Source organism: Maniola hyperantus, chromosome 15 (genome assembly GCF_902806685.2).
Source record: "Maniola hyperantus chromosome 15, iAphHyp1.2, whole genome shotgun sequence".
Classification (NCBI taxonomy): Eukaryota; Metazoa; Arthropoda; class Insecta; order Lepidoptera; family Nymphalidae; genus Maniola; species Maniola hyperantus.
The window spans coordinates 3,062,270-3,079,465 of NC_048550.1; positions in this window are offsets into that span (position 1 = coordinate 3,062,270).

Sequence of the window (17,196 nt, forward strand, 5' to 3'; positions counted from 1 at the left end):
CTCATTGGTGGAAAATCTATTTCACTCGGCGTGAGTTACGCCCCATGACCCAATTTCACTGCGCGGGAAATACGGCAGTCGCTGCAGGAGCTTTCAGTTGATCTTGCGTCACTTTAACAAAAAGTTAGACAAAACTTACCTGTTTCGTAGACTTTAGAATTTTTCTCGAACAAAAATATAACTATAGAAAGTTTCAACGTCTGTTATGAAAAAGTTCGGCAAGCGGTTAGATTTAGATCGCTTTGATTTTTCACCTACATTAGAACAGAAAATTTGCTCGAGTCTTTCGAATTTGCGGAAGAAAAAATCAAGGAAGGGGATAAATGCACATTTGCTAGTGCCTAATGCGAAGTAAGTATTGATATTTTTCTTGTTAATTGTGTACCTAGGTAGTAGGTACCTACTATTGTTACTGTTAGTTCATATAATGTATGCCATCGTGTGTCAGCATGTTACTGTGTTTTTAGGCTCAAGGCACATTGAGGTAGAGTCGAAGCGACGTCTTTACCGAGTCAACAACGCAAGGACGTTATTGCGCGCTCGAAATGCATGCCGCATATGAATAGACCACTAAGGCTTCGGAACCATTCAGCAAATAGTTTGCGGCTGACTGCAGTGGGCTAGATGCCTCTGAGCTGCAAATTGGATGCAAAATTGAGCGCGTCCTTACGCGTTTTATGAACGCTCCATATAAAATATATTATGGAACGTAAACGGTCAGCAGCAGATTGTTTGTCTTATGAGTCCGAAGCCTAAGTATTATATGTGCAATCGCGAGCTTCTTTGTTTTGCATAGTAATTAAAATATCTGTCAAGTCACAAAGAATTTGCTCCAGACTTTGTACATTTGTGCGTCTTACAGTTCTATAATTTCTTAAGTATGGATTGCCTGGAAGAGATCACTGTAGTGATAAGGTAATAAGATAATCCTGCATTTTTAGGGTTCCGTAGCTGAATGGCAAAAAACGGAACCCTTATAGATTCGTCATGTATGTCTGTCTGTCTGTTTGTATGTCCGTCCGTATGTCACAGCCACTTTTCTCCGAAACTTTAAGAGCTATATTGTTGAAACTTGGTCAGTAGATGTATTCTGTAAAGCGCATTAAGATTTTTACACAAAAATAGAAAAAAACAATAAATTTTGGGGTTCCCCATACTTAGAACTGAAACTCAAAAATTCATTACCATGCAACTTCCACTGAAAATTGGTTTGAACGAGATCTAGTGAGTATTTTTTGATTTATCGTGCAAAATGTCGATAAAATACGATTACTACGGAACCCTCAGCGCGCGAGTCTGATTCGCACTTGGCCGGTTTTATTCTTTGTCATAGTATCAAGGAATAAAGATGTTTAAATTAAATTAAATTACGTACAGAATTTAAATTTATTTTTGGAACTGACTTTTTGTGTCGCTTCTAGTTACCGTCAATGTGCATTTAGTTTTATAAAGGGCTTCTTTGGTAGAAAGGTAAAAAACTAGCTTAGCAATGTAACTAAGTAGTAAATACAATTACCAAAAAAAGAACTAAGTATGGCCATTCTGGCAAGGCTGTGCATTAAAGTTCCGGTGCGCTTCGGTTAAATTGTTCATGCCAATGAAATTTTTTCGCCGAGTAAAACATATCTACCTACCATTAAAATTTTATTAAGTAGTAATTTCTTAGTAAAACATAACTTTCTTAATCTTTCTCCAATAGTTACGGGAGTGAAGAGTTTGAAAAAGACCAAATTGAAGCAAACTACTTAAAACAAAGATTAGAAAGACATAATAACGATCCTACAAAAAAATATCAACACTCAAAAACTCTTCTTGCAAAAAGAAATTTCTTGAATGAAGATTTTGCGTTGAATCCTGAGGATTACGGAATAGATACTGAAAATTATTGGACTCTGCAGAAAAATATTCTAAATTCACCTCAGTCGGGATCAGTTGCTCAAAATTTAACGATGCATCCACAAAAGTACCAAGATATGTCACCTATCACTTATCCTTTAGTGGAAAGGCGCACTGAACCTGCAAAAAAGCTACTATTTGCAAATCCTCATGTTTTGCAGCAGCATATCGAAAGGGGTAAATATATGAGGATGTTACCGCACAATGTTCGAACTATGCCTCAACCAAGTATAGTTGATCAAAATGTTGGGATGCAAGTACAAAGATACAAAGATATGCCTCTGCCTATCTCATATGCTCAAGCCGATAGGCGCACTGAACATACAAAAAGGTTGTATGCAGCAGTTGCGAAAGGAAAGTCCATGTTAAAACTATCTGAAGATATTAAGAAAGGAAGAGCAAGTAAAGGGATAATGTTACACAATATGCAACAGCCACCTCAGGGTTTTGCTCCTCACAATTTTAGAGTACAACATGATTACGATGAAATGCCTATCTCGTATGTTCAAACAGAAAGGTGCACCGAACCATCAAGAGAGATGATGTTTGCACAAGCTGTCCAAGGAAAAGGAAATGCACTATATGTAGATAATTCGAGATTAAATCGACAACCTAGATTAATGGCTCAAAATTTCGAGATTAATCAACAAAGACACGAAAATAATCAAGTGACTATGTCATATCCTCAAATAGAAGGGCGATCTGAGAAGGTTCCAATGGCTTTTACTGGAAATGATAACAACTTATCTGAAGATATTGGTATAGATCCTGAAGATTACGATACAGATATAAACGAAATGGGGGAAGGCACTGATGATATGGGAGTAATGCAACAAAACATCGAGCAAAATACTCAACCGAAGTTTGAGGATCCAACTTTCGAGATGGTTCAACAAAGGTATGAGAATATATCGCCGCCTACTCCGAACTTTGAAACCGAAACGGCCATCAACTATAGAAAAGTGCCACATGCAGAAGCTGCAGGGAATCCCCCACCAGCACCACCCGGAGATACTGTCAGAGAAAGTGAAAATATTAGGATGATGCAGCAGAATTTCGAGCACACAAGATTCGCTCAAAATTATGTAATAGATCGACAGCAGTATGAAGTGGTCAATCGACCTATTAATATTAGGAATGCACAATATGTACCATCAGATAATATAGGGATAGAGTCTGATAATATTGGGATCGTGAAGCAGAATATGGGTCAAACATCTCAACCGAGGTTCGTAGACCCAACTCTTGAAATGAATCGGCTGAGGTATGAAGAACTCACGCGGCCTATTTTAATGCCCCAAACAGAAGTACGCACAGATCCAACAAGGAAAGTTCTATTTCCGGAAGCTGCTGGTGCCACTGAAAATGCCCATTACGTGCAATATGATAACACTGGCACGATGGCACAGTCTAGTCTGTGTCAACCTCCATCATTCGTAGATTACAACGCACGTATCAGGCAGCCATCCAGGTTAGTCTATTTACTTCTTTAACTTAGAAGATTCATACAAAACGCTAGAAGAATGTAAAGTGCATCTTATGACAGCCTTATAATAAAATACAAAGTTTAAAATCAACAGAACACATTCTTTGGCAAAATGGCAGGAACTTTCGTAAAATTTGCATTTTCCGTGCTGTGTGTCTCCTTCTCTTTCTTGTCGGCCTGTTTGTTTGTATCTTCGGTATAAATTTTGCAATCGATTTTAAATTTAATTAGCACTTGTTCAGGTCTATTTTATTTTGCAGGTCTGGTTACCGATACCCACAGACTTACTTATATCCACTCTATCAACCGCAACAACCACATCCCAGTGTTTTGAACGCACAACCGCAACAACCACCACAACATCACTACCGAGTATACAATCAAACACAAATGCAACACGAATACTATTATCATTACAACCAGTATCATCACCATAACTTTAAACATAACGCTGCGCCATGCAACAGGGTGAATAGCCAATCGTATTACCAGTGGCGTAACTAGAAACTAGAGGCCCGTGGCGAATTCCCCTCAATCAGCTGCCTTTACATTACACGCTCTTTCACGCGTGAATCTGCTTTCGTGCAGGATAGAGCGCGCATGTAAAGATGAGCAAGAAGAAAGAGAATGCGTGCCCACGCCACCCGCCCACGGAATCACTCGTGCTTTCCATCCTGCCTGTACGCGTCAAACATTTTTAGACTGACTGACAAACTGACTCACTGACTGATTCCCTGACTGACACACTGACTGACTGGCTGCCTGACTAAATGACTGACTGCCTGACTGAATGACTGCCTGACTGACTAACCGACTGCCTGTCTGCTGACTGACTGATTGACTGCCTGCCTGACTGTGACTGATTGACTGTGACTGATCGTCTGTCTGACTGACTGACTGTGACTGATTGACTGACGGACTGACTGACTGACTGCCCGACTCTCTGCCTGCCTGACTGACTGCCTGACTGCCTGTCTGTCTGACTGACTGATTGACTGACTGTCTACTTGACTGACTGTCTATTTGACTAACTGTCTATTTGACTGACTGACTGACAGTCAGTCACACTCTTGGTCATCCTTGATCCGTGGGCCCGTGGCATTTTGCCCGGCTTGGCACTCTTACGGCGATTATGCACTGCACTGCACTTCCGTCGTTCGAGTTCTATACGTCATCCGTGAGAATACCAGCGATTATCTATGACATATTATGCCAAAAAGGAACGTATTTTTACGGACTCGGATCGGATGGGTGTATAACCGCCGTTATTGTTACGCCACTGCGTACTACCAAAACTGTGACCCGCGACGCCTGCAGTAGGGATATCTACTCGTGTGCCTGCAGTGTCAAGGATAACAAAGATAGCGTCTAGCCTGGTGATCCTATCAGTATAATAACCTAGCCTATTGGTAGAAGAATGGTTTGTTGGAATTACCCCGAATTCGCATTCATCCCAAGGCGCATCACTTATCATAATTATGGCTAAATTGTTATCACGATGTTTATTGAATCTTGTCTAGAATAATTATAATAATAATTAATTAGTGCTTGTATCATGTACCTACCTAGAACAGAATACATTCACAAAATATATCCATAACTAAAAGTAGGTATGTGTTACATTTTAAAATATAAAAACTGGCCAAGTGCGAGTCAGACTCGCACATCGGGGGTAAAGGGCGTACTAAAGTCGTATTTTTCAGAAATTTTGCTCGATAAATCAAAAACTATTAAGCATAAAAAAACCTGTTTTAGAATGTACAGCTACCTACCCCATGTACCCCACTTGGTATTGTTATCTTACTTTGAAAGTTTGAAATACTAATTAATATAATATTTGTTCATGAACACATTTTAATTTTTTTTAGTGATGTAACTACAAATCCACGGTTTTCGGATTTTTCTCTACGTGTGCTATGGGACCTACCTGTCTGCCAAATTTCTTGATTCTAGGTCAATGGGAAGTACCCTATGCAGTGGCGTGCAGGTCATAGAGGCAGAAATGCACTGCTTACCCCAGTTGTAATAGCTCAATGCATATTTTTCATTATGACCTGCCAGTAAACAGGTTCCTACCTAACTAATGCCTACCCTGGCTTCAAACACTGTGCACGCCACTGACCCTATGGGTTTCTTGACAGACACGACAGACAGACAACAAAGTGATCATGTAAAGGTTCCTTTTATCCTTCCTAGGTTCAGACCCCCAAAAAAACAACAATAAAATAGTAAATAATTACTTACTTCTATCGTAGTATTCGTAGTAGGTAGTAGGTAGATGATAGATAGGTATTTCTTAAACTACTTAATAAGCGATTCAATTTTTACATTAATAAATATAAACTTAATGTTTTTAATACTTAGTAGAGGTTTTTTAAATGATATAATTATTCAGCATGGATGTAATAAAAAAACAATTCATATAGATAATAATAATAATTGATTGACAGAAAGCTTTATTTTCATTCATTTTTAAAAATATACCTAATATACTAACTCAGATAACTTATTCAAATAAATGTGAATTTAATGTTTTAAATCCATACTATCCATACTCCATACTAATATTATAAATGCGAAAGTAAGTCTGTCTGTCTGTCCGTCCGTCTGTCTGTCTGCTAGCTTTTCACGGCTCAACCGTTCAACCGATTTTGACGAAATTTGGTACAAATACAGCTTACATCCCGGGGAAGGACATATGCTACTTTTTATCCCGGAAAATCAAAGAGTTGCCACGGGATTTTTAAAAACCCAATTCCACGCGGACGAAGTTGCGGGCATCCGCTAGTATAATAATAAGTAGATACTAAATAGAGATTTTTAATGATATAATTATTATTCAGATAGATAAATAATTATTGACAGAAAACTTTATTTTAGTTGAGAAAAATCACCGAAGTTTAAAAAACCAAACCACAAAAGAGTACAAAAACTTACCTAAATTATAATTTATAGTGAGAATAATATGTGCGCACTGAATGTTCTATTTTTTGGAGTCTATTAAAAATGAAACGCTTTTACCGATAGTTAGGTAAGTATAAGTATTTCTAAAACTATTGCTGCAGATGAGATTGCAGTCCAGAGCTAACTTGTAACGTAAAAAAAAAAGTTTTTCTGTTGATTTTGTAGTAGTTAGGTAGTCGTTGTTCATTTATAAGTAAGTGTGTAAAAATGGCCGCTATAAGCAAGGGTGCAGAACGAGCTTTAAGAAAGGTTAATGATGAATTAGTAAATGTTATATTTTCTGTATGGTACTTACTCTAAGAGTTGATCTTTCTTCGTCAAGTATGGCTGTGTATTAATAATATAGTTAATAAAATATTAAAATATGAATATATATATATATATACCTAGTCCGTACCAGTGGCGTGCAGCTCGTAGAGGCATACGCACTGCTTACCGTCATTGTAATAAATCAATGCTTATTTTTTATTATAACCTGCTATAGAAGAAGTTTATACCTAAATGCATACCCTGGCTTGAACTCGTGTGCACGCCACTGGTCCGTACAATATGAGAACTCACTCCCCCTTTTAGTGATGTGTCAGCTATGTGATTCACCCACCTATAAGCCTATGGATTCACTGGATTCAACCTTTATGATAAGGACTAAAATCGTATTTTGACATGTAATTTGACGCATAAAGTTAAAATGGCGAGTGAGAACTTAAAATTTATGCATTATATTATGCCCAATTTTATGTAACTTACCTTACTTAAGTGAAATACCTTACTTAATTAGAGTAGTGTCCATTCACTAGGAACATAATTATTATATGTACTTGTAGAATTCTGACAGATATAGTACGCGACAGGTCGAGATGCAAACTGGGTTTGGACACCTCGCACACCTACACAGCCTCCGCGCTAACCCGGTGCGGGATAGCGCGGGTGACGTGCGGGTGTGCAGCCCCCCCCCTTCCCCCCGCCTCATACCGCGATTGCCATCTCAACCCTGGGCAACCTTACGGAATTGTGTATATTTGGTGTTTACGAAATTAAATGTTACATAATCGTTGTCTTTCAATGAATTCACTGAAAATTAATAGTAATAAAGGTTAAAGAGCAGATCCATATCGCTCTTAGAAGGGGAAAGTTCTTGGAGCAGCGCTCCCGAGCGAGTCCCATACAAACGACATTTGATTCATATTTTAACTAACTTATGCTCGCGACTTCGTCCGCGTGGAGTACACAAATTTCAAGCACACACACTTTTGCATTTATGCTATGGGTAGATACTGATCACTCTGGGAGGACGTAGCTACTATCAATGAAATAATTTACAGAAGAGAATCATTAGTTTCGGTGATTAAACTCCCTATACAGGGTGTAACCGGAACACTAGCAAAAACTATATACTACCTAAATACAATCCAATACCAATAACCATTTGCCTCGTTTTGTAGTTTTAGTGATTTAGTATTTTTCAAACTCGCAATGTATAGCGTGCAAAACTCGGGTCAATGCCCCACCTACGACGCGCCATTGACTCCGACTGCCCTACTTACGCAACGTTCTTTGACCTCTAGCGTTAGAAAATGCCGGTCAAGTGCGAGTCAGACTCGCGCACCGAGGGATCCGTACTATAGAGGAAGAAAAACTGTAAGAATAACTTTGTCTGTAGAAGTTACCTACAGAGATACCTATTTTCAGCAGGGCACAATGAAAACTGAGCATTGAGCTATTTTAACTAGGGTAAGCAGTACTTTTATGCCTGCACGCCACTGCTATCTACCATCCTACAGGCAAAGACATGTGCTATCAGGTTTATAATGTGAAATAAAGATTAATTCAACAAGTCTGGAGTATTTTCAACTTATTTCCGGGAAACTTGGAATATCATTTGAAGCCTTTTATAAATATCTTTTACTTAAATTTTAATATGCTTTTCTACGAAAGCTTATTCAAGCAAATAGGAAAGCACTGTGGAATAAAAACTTCAAAAGAAAATGTGCTTCGTACAAATATATTATGTTGATAACATTATATCTACTTATTTACTTTGCCTCGAAATCTGAGCTTATGCTACCGATTTCGTAGCGATGTCGTAGACCTCCGTAGCAGCTACGTAGTAGTGACCGATATTTTGAAAACAAATGAGTTATTGACATTTTAACGGGATAGAATAGAAGCGAAAAATATATAAGCGATGATTTATTTTGGTAAATATTGTAACGTCGTCGTACGACAAAGCAAAATAATATCCACAGTTTTTTTCCAATCGTTTTATATTGTTTTATATCATGACGAATTTAAGGACCCAATAATCTCAGCTAGGGAATTTATAGTTTGTAAATTACCTGTCTGTACTTCCAGTCGCAAAATTTTCAACAATTTGACAACAGCCATTGTTACGACGACTGAGCGGTTCATATCAGAAATGTTTTTGTACGAGTGCAATGCATTCGCACGGAAGGCTAATTAATATAGAGGAATGCAGACAGTTTACACGAATCTGCACAAAGTTCATTTGAAATTTCCCTTTGAACGATGTGGACAATTAAATATTATTCAACTTATATTTTATACTGCTACCTCTTTAAGTAACAATAGTGCAGCTCAACCCCTGTGCACATCTCGTGCTTATGATTTACAAAAAAGATTGCCACGAAAAGACAAGTAAGTAGCGTAAGAAAGAAAAAAACGTTTATTTTTTGAAAGTTATGCCACATATCATCAGGTATACCTACGAGCTACGGCTTAAGATATCTTAAGCCACAGAAGCTTGAGGATTAACGCCTAAAGTTTCAAGCAGAAGAAGCGCCGAAATAAACTATGTCATATGTGGCACAACCCAAAAAAAGGTCCCAACTCAGCATAATGCTGTATGCCTTGCACATACACAAAAGCATACAACGCTAGTTTTCAGCCGAAACCCCTATTCGGGAATTCTTCATAATTGAAACTACCAATACTACCTATTTTATCAGTCACAAATGTAACAAATGTACGAATTGTGTAAAAAATACAAAAGGATAGCTTAAAAAGTAGGTACAATAAGGCGTTTATCGATAAATAGCGATCTCTTACAGACATAATTTTGACTACATGGAGAAATTGAACAAGTGAAGGTATTTGTGTATTGTACATAATTTAATAAAGTTACATGCCTAATAACATATTAATTTAGGTACTGATGTATTATCCATACTTCCATACTTAATATTATAAATGTGAAAGTGTGTCTGTCTGTCTGTCTGCTAGCTTTTAACGGCTCAACCATTCAACCGATTTTGACGAAATTTGGTACAGATATAGTAGCTTGCATCCCGAGGAAGGACAGGCTACTTTTAATCCTGGAAAATTAAAGAGTTCCCACGGGATTTTCAAAAAACTAAATCCACGCGTACGAAGTCGCGGCATCAGCTAGTACAAAATAAATATAATAACTAAACTTTATACTAAGTATTCATATAAATACATAAGTACATATAAATAATGTAAATAAATAAATACGAAAAATAACCAAAAGTCACATGCGTCGAGATATTCTCACATAATAAAAGGTGACATAACAAGACATTGATCAAGTGGTCAATTCTCCCGGCTGTCAGCTGATGTTGCTGCAACCTGTCTCGTTGCATATACCGATCGCGTCAGTCTGCGTACCACCTACCTAATTGTTCATTTGTGAACATACTCGTTCGCTTCGCAACTTCAGCCCAACGAAACGTATTAAAATTACCTATGAGTATGAATTTTATACTCAATGGCATATTGATTATTATTGATACCCGTTATTGCTGCATCACTTTCTCGCTCTCGGAACCTCTTTCATTAAGAACTTACCCTAGCGCGCTCCCAAGCGCAAGACATTGTGACCTGTTAAATTTCATGATTCCAGATCAACGGGAAGTACCCTATAGGTTTTGAATCCTATAGTCTTGACAGACACGACAGACAAACAGACAGACAGACTACGAAGTGATCCTATCAGGGGTACGGAACCCTAAAAAAACTTGTCTCTTATAACTTGGAGCACACTGCATCATATTTAAAGCGAAGCAAAGCAAATATTTGAATTATGTCAAAGCGCTCGCGAGTCACAGAGGATTTAAAATTAACGCATCAACAATTACAACAAAATGTGAGTTTACAACAAAATGTGACTTGACTGTTATTGACTTTCGTGAGTCAAAGGAAATTTCTAGTATGAACTTTCTCTAGTAATGCGCAATGCTCGTGACGACATTTTCACGCGGTTGCAGCGCGTGACCTTTAAATCGTATTGTGACGATACGATTTTAGACACAAGTGCACAACGAGCATATAACGTGAAAAATTTAACGCTGTACCCGTAGTATAAGATTTTACGTCTCACCAAACGTTGCTAGAATTCGAGAATCGAAACACAATAACATCAAAGTAAAATGGACCTAAAGAGCCTTGAATTGAAGTCAAAAATTCAATGCCACTGATTTTAATTTCGCAAGGTTTCCGCTTGGAGCGCTGGCTGTAAATGTGTAGACAAACTTGAGCTTTAAAACATGGCACTTAAGATCCAGTTTACTATAACGCAGAAGTGTTTCGACTTCTGTACTCGACTATGTACATTACTTTCTGCCGCGCACTGTACAGTTAAATCCTGAAATGCGAGTCGTTAGATGCACGTGAAAATGTCGCCATGTGTAAATACGCTCAAGTTTCGATGAAAGCTGTATCAACTTTCAAGTTCTTCTTATTTTACAATGATAAGCTGACTCGCCCCCGGCTTCTCATGGCTTACCTACTTATTCTGTAGAATATTATTACTATAGTCTATTCTATAGGGGAAGGGAAGGCAATATGATTCACTCAACTTAATATAAAAAATACTTGGCATCATGATTCAAAATCTTTTAATTTTTTTATAAGTGATAATAATATATTAGCGAGTATTTGTAGTAGAAAGGAGATCAGTTAAATCTTCAGTTTGATTTGTCTTGCCCTACCCTATCGGGTAAGATGACGCAAGGTTTCTAACAAAATGATTCAGAAATATGCCGTATTAGCCTTGGCATTCATGGAATCACAAAAATATTTTTCCTTAAAGTAAAGTGCCCGGTAAACGGTCAAACACGCCGTCAATCAAATTTCCTAAACACGTGTTTTGTTTGACAAACACGTAGTTTGTTTGACAAACGCAGCCGTACACCTTCAAGCATGTTAGACAAACACAACGTCAATCAAATTTGCCAAACACATAGTTTGTTTGACAAACGCATCAAACACGACCGTAACGATCAAATAATTTGACAAACACGTAATATTTGACAAACATGTTTGAACGTTTACGGGGCACTTAAGGACAACATGCTTTGTGTATTCTTGCACTCGGAACATTGTACCCAGGCACCATATCTGTTGAAAAATTACCAGAGAGATTTTTTTTATATTTTCGAGTGTCCGTTTTGCTTTTCATCACTGCTCCCCTTCATTGTAAATCCTCACTTTACCTACCGGGCGTTCCCGTTAGCTAGCAATGCTTATGTACTGAGCGAATAGAAAAAGATAGACAATGATTCGTATTACTTTCTATACCTATCTTGCCCTTCCTTCCCCTACTAAGTACTATAACGTGCTTGTCTATGAAAGGTTCAAAATGACTTTCACGTGGAAGTTTCGGAGTTACACGAATGCACAGAAAGTACCTTCGTAAGTACACCCGATAATTAATTAAGTTTTTGTCTCTCCGTCATCTATTAGTTTGTCTGGGAAAACCTTTGAAACGACTGAACAGATTTTAACTGAACTTTCGCTTTGAACATGCTTTGAACTAAGCTCCTTTTTAGATTGTGAAATCTAAAGGTTTAAGAAACCTAAATTAGATAAATTTCCGTAATCTTGGGCAAAATAAAATTGAGAAAAGATTTCATAACATACAGCGGAGGTAAAATATCCCGTATTTATTGGTATAATCTCATTGAGTCTGTAGACTACCCAGAACAGAATAAAGGCCAAGGTAGACAAGGCACGATGGCCAGTAGCTGCATCAAAGCACGTTTTTTAAAATAAAAAAAATATGAAAAGACTCTTCCACCGTCAGTTTGAAAAATGTTTTCTACTTACTGAAAAGAATCCGCAAGAAACTCAGCGGTAACTATTTTTAAAAGGCTAAATATAAGTCCTAAGTAATACATGCAAGAAAATTGTACAAAGCACGTCCCATTCGTGGGAGCAATTCCTATGCTCTGCCTCGGGAAAGTGGGAAAGTCATTTGTGGGAATGAGTAATATTTTATAATAAAATTCCGTAATCAATTTTAGACTTGTCTTAAAAATCTACTAAAAAATGCTCCTAAAAAGCATAATATTATACAGTCGAATACTATGTAAATGTTGAAAAAGCTTGGATTTGACTCGCTCCAGCAATACACGGGGTTGCAATTGCTTGTACAGTAGGTATGGTATAGTAATATGGTAAATTGATCACTTGAAAAGAGCAACCGCTGAGTTTCTTGCTGGTTCTTCTCGGTAGGAACGGCTATCCAGTGGTAAATTAAACTAATTGACGATTCAAAAGCACTCGTAAAAGTTTACTTGAGTAAAAATATATTCTATTCTGTTCTATTATGTCGTGCTGCTATGGTTCCCGTCACGCGTTTTATTTGACCAAGGCCTTAAATACATATTGTGTGGTGTAGTAGTTACTTCCCTCAGGTAAGACGTCTGCGTGGATGCAATATGTTAGTTTCCTGTGGCCTAGGATTTAGCATAGCTAGATGATAGGTCCGGTCTGTGATTGAGCAACTGAGTTCTGGTCTGATTGCAGCCAAGCGCTAGTCTATAAATTAAAAAAAATACATACATTGCATCACTATACAGCCTCGCATAGGTAATTCCTGTTTGTAACTGAAAGGTTCAGGAGTTAAGCCAGTTTCAGCCGGCAGCCTTAATCAGGCACTAGGATTCTCCTAATGGATGGCCAGGCGGATTAATTATTTTAATCTAGTGAATGCACTCTGATTCATTTACGTCTATACTATCCGATTATTTCGTTGCATGGAGATTAAATATAAATGCTTATTTTCCATATTGATTTTTAAAAGTAACCTACTAGCTGACCGTTCCTGGCCTTACTCGGGTGGAATTTCTAGTAAAAACCCTTTCTTAGTGGCATCTATCGAACTGTATCTCATAAACCAAGGTAGAGAGTTGAAATTTTCACAAAATGTGTATTTCTATTGCCGTTCTAATAATAATAAATATTTAATGAAAATTTCAAAATGGCCGCCACGTAAATTTAAAAATATTAAAAAGTGTTATTTATTGTACGTTGGTGCAGAATAGAGGTGTCAAATACAGGTTCATGTGTGTATCACAATATTATCACGTGTTACAGACAAATATTTAATAATTATTAACGTTACATTATTTTGTTACAAAAAAAAAAATTGCTTGAACCGTGAGGCGCAAGCAGAAAAATGGGTGCAATCGATTTTCGACCTTATTGGCATACGTCAGAAAACAGCATTTTAGCAATCTATGAATTATACTGAGCAAGAATATGACAAAAAACAACTTTCTCATAACCGTCAATAAGGTCGAGATTTGTTTGCACCGATTTCACCATGAGGCGCAAGCAGATAAATGGGTGCAAGCGATTTCCGACCATTATTGACATAGGGAACAACATTTTAACAATCTATGAATGATACCTACTGAACAAGAATATGACAAAAAACAACTTTCTCATAACCGTCAATAAGGTCGAGAACTAGGGTATAGCTTGTATTTAACTCGATTGATTTAAATTTTAAATTTTACTCTTAATAGGTACCCAATCCATACCTTCGCGACAGGTCGAAATGGCAATCGGGGAGGGAATGCCCCGCACACCCGCACGGCCCCTGTGCTAACCCAGTGCGGGCGAGCGAGGGTGACGTGCGGGTGTGCGGGGTGTCACCCCCGCCTCATACCCCGATTGCCATCTCAACCTGTCGCGGAATACAGTACCTAGTACCTACCTATGTATGTAAAAATAAAAACAAGTAGAACGATAAAGCAATGTCAAGTAGATACCTACAATACAATAGGTAGGTAAGTTTACCTAGTTACCTATAAAAAAATCTTTTTAGTAGGTAACTACTATATTTATTATCATACATTTCTACATATTTATTATCATACGAATTATAAAATGATGATGATGATTTCTAAAAAGAACAATACCACTTCACGTACCTAACCTATTACCTATAATACTTAAATGTATGATAATACCTACACTTTGAAAAACATTTTCTCATACGATTTATAAAATGACGCAAGTATTTCCAAAAAGAACAAATCTACTATAATAGGTATTATTAACGCGCGACACAAATCTATCACAACACAAAAATGTACCTAATCTACATTATTTTGCCTAATCTACATTACAATTATTCGCATTAAATATTTATCGACACTCAAGTTCACAAATAAATAAAACTGCATTCAAAATTTATTACGAAACAAACAAAATGATAAAAATACTAGCCGCATACTCGTATCATCACAGTCAACATGTAACAGGCCAATACGAAAATTCGATGTAATAATTATTCACCGTCGAATCGCGACGATATTTGTATTCAGCTGTACCTACCTAATATATTTTATTCTAATATCGTCGCTCGGTCGCGCCGCGCGCGGCGTATCAAAGATCGAACGCCTGAGTTATTTTTTAGGAAGGATTTTCTCAAATTTTCACTACTTATTATATATTGTATTCAATTTTGTTTTAATCTAAAACGAATATCTTGAATACATTTATATATTTAATAAATTTATTAGGTACATTATTTTTTGACACCTCTAGTGCAGAACCCTCCGTGTGCAAGTCCAACTCACACTTGACCGGTTTTTATTTGAAATTCGGTTAAAACCTTGCCACTTTTTATCGTAGGTAAATAGCGCTTCTATTTTTTGCCGTTTGTTGATTTAGTTGATAGTTCCCACTTCCCACCCATTACGGGGAGTACCACGCTTTTTATTTTCTTGCGGATTAAGAACGTTAACAAGCTTAAAATCTCTCATAAATAATATTATTTACCTTGCTTCAGAGATAAGATGTAAATCCGTAGAATCTTTTAATACCAATGGCGGCTCAATTTAAGACGCTTTATCTTACACCCATTAATATTATCATATATACTTAATACTTTTTATTATCTAAAAATACATACTCGTAAGGTACTAATTAAAATTAAAAATTGACTAAAACAATGAAACTAAAACCTTAAAAAATATAATATTATAACTAAAATATATTATTAAAAGGAGTCCCTTTAGGCAAGGTTCCGAAGATACTGGCAGCGTTCCCCCTTTGAATAGCTAGGCTAATTCTTTGTCCGAGGTAGCTGCCAGCTCTTCGGTCTCCTGTGATGTCGACCTTAATACTTATATGTAAAAAATAAGTAGATTCGTTATATCATACGTATCTAAATTTAAAAGTTGTGTCGCATTTGTAGAGCGTTATACTCTCGTGCGTTTTTTATTTTCAGTTTTTATCACCCAGCATGATTTTTTTGCATCATGTTATATTATGTGCGTAACATGTCTATATGGTATAATGTCATTGCTAACGCTTTATATACTCCTACGCACAACCTATACAATTCAAAATAAAAAATCAATCTAAATACAGCCCTAAAATAACTATTACGAGCTATGTTCGAAGAGCAGTCAAAATCAGTGTTCCCAGGCATTGTAGTTACATCACACCCTCTATGCACCTGCAATGGTCAGGCCTATATCTCAATAACTACATATTATAGTCATTACAGTTTAGTCATTCAGAATTATCCAACTGCAATCTTATTTGGATTATGAATTAGTTATGCAGAATATTCATTTGTTCGCGCCAAAATCGAAAGAAAAATATTTGAAAATCTATAAAAATTTTGTTCAATGGAAGAATGAAAGAAAATTGAAATACTTATCCGAAAACGTTTTTTGCTTTATTTCGAAGGTACTGCTTACTTAGTTTGAATCTCCGCGCATTATTTGAGAAAAGTACTGTTCAAGTCTTGGCCACAACTAGGCATTGATGGACTTACGTATGTGTGCCTCGGCTTCGCCTCGGTCATTAGTCATTACTTAGTCATTTAACTTTATGATAAACCAGTTCTTCAAGATTTGATAAAAATCTTTTTTGGCCGGTTTTTAAATCCAAATTATCCCTTAGTGCGTATAGCTTCATCTCAGCTTGTCCACGTCTCGGGATCGTTTCTAAAACCATTATGAAATGTGACATTTCGGAATGATCAGAGTGTACTGACTGATTGGGGCATTGTAATTTGTAACTAGATAGTAGACAGGCTGATGTTGACGCTCGAAAGCTTGACGTAGGATAGTAAAGTCAATAATACCGTGCAAATTATATTCGGACAGGTGAGTTTGGTAAACACTACGCCATCGTTTCTCAAACTGGGGATCGTGTTATTGAGGGTCGCAATAATTCAAAACATACGACCTGTAGTTATAGAAAAGATCACTTAGGTTACAAATAATGAATTTTAACGTAGTTTTATAAAGTTAAATATGTAGGTATTACAATGTAATGATGCGGACTGTATCTTGTGAACTGTATAGCTAGAGCGTTGAAATTTTCAGTGTGTATTTCTATTACCGTTAATATGTAACGAACATTTCAAAATGGCCGCCATGAAAAAAAAAACCCAGCCAAGCGCGAGGTAGGCTCGCGCAACGAGAGTTCCGTACTACAGTCGTATTTTTTCGACATTTTGCACGATAATTAAAAAAAAAAAACTATGATGCATAAAAATTAACAAAAATCTGTTTTAGAATGTACAGATGAAAACCTTTCATATGATACCCCACTTGATATAG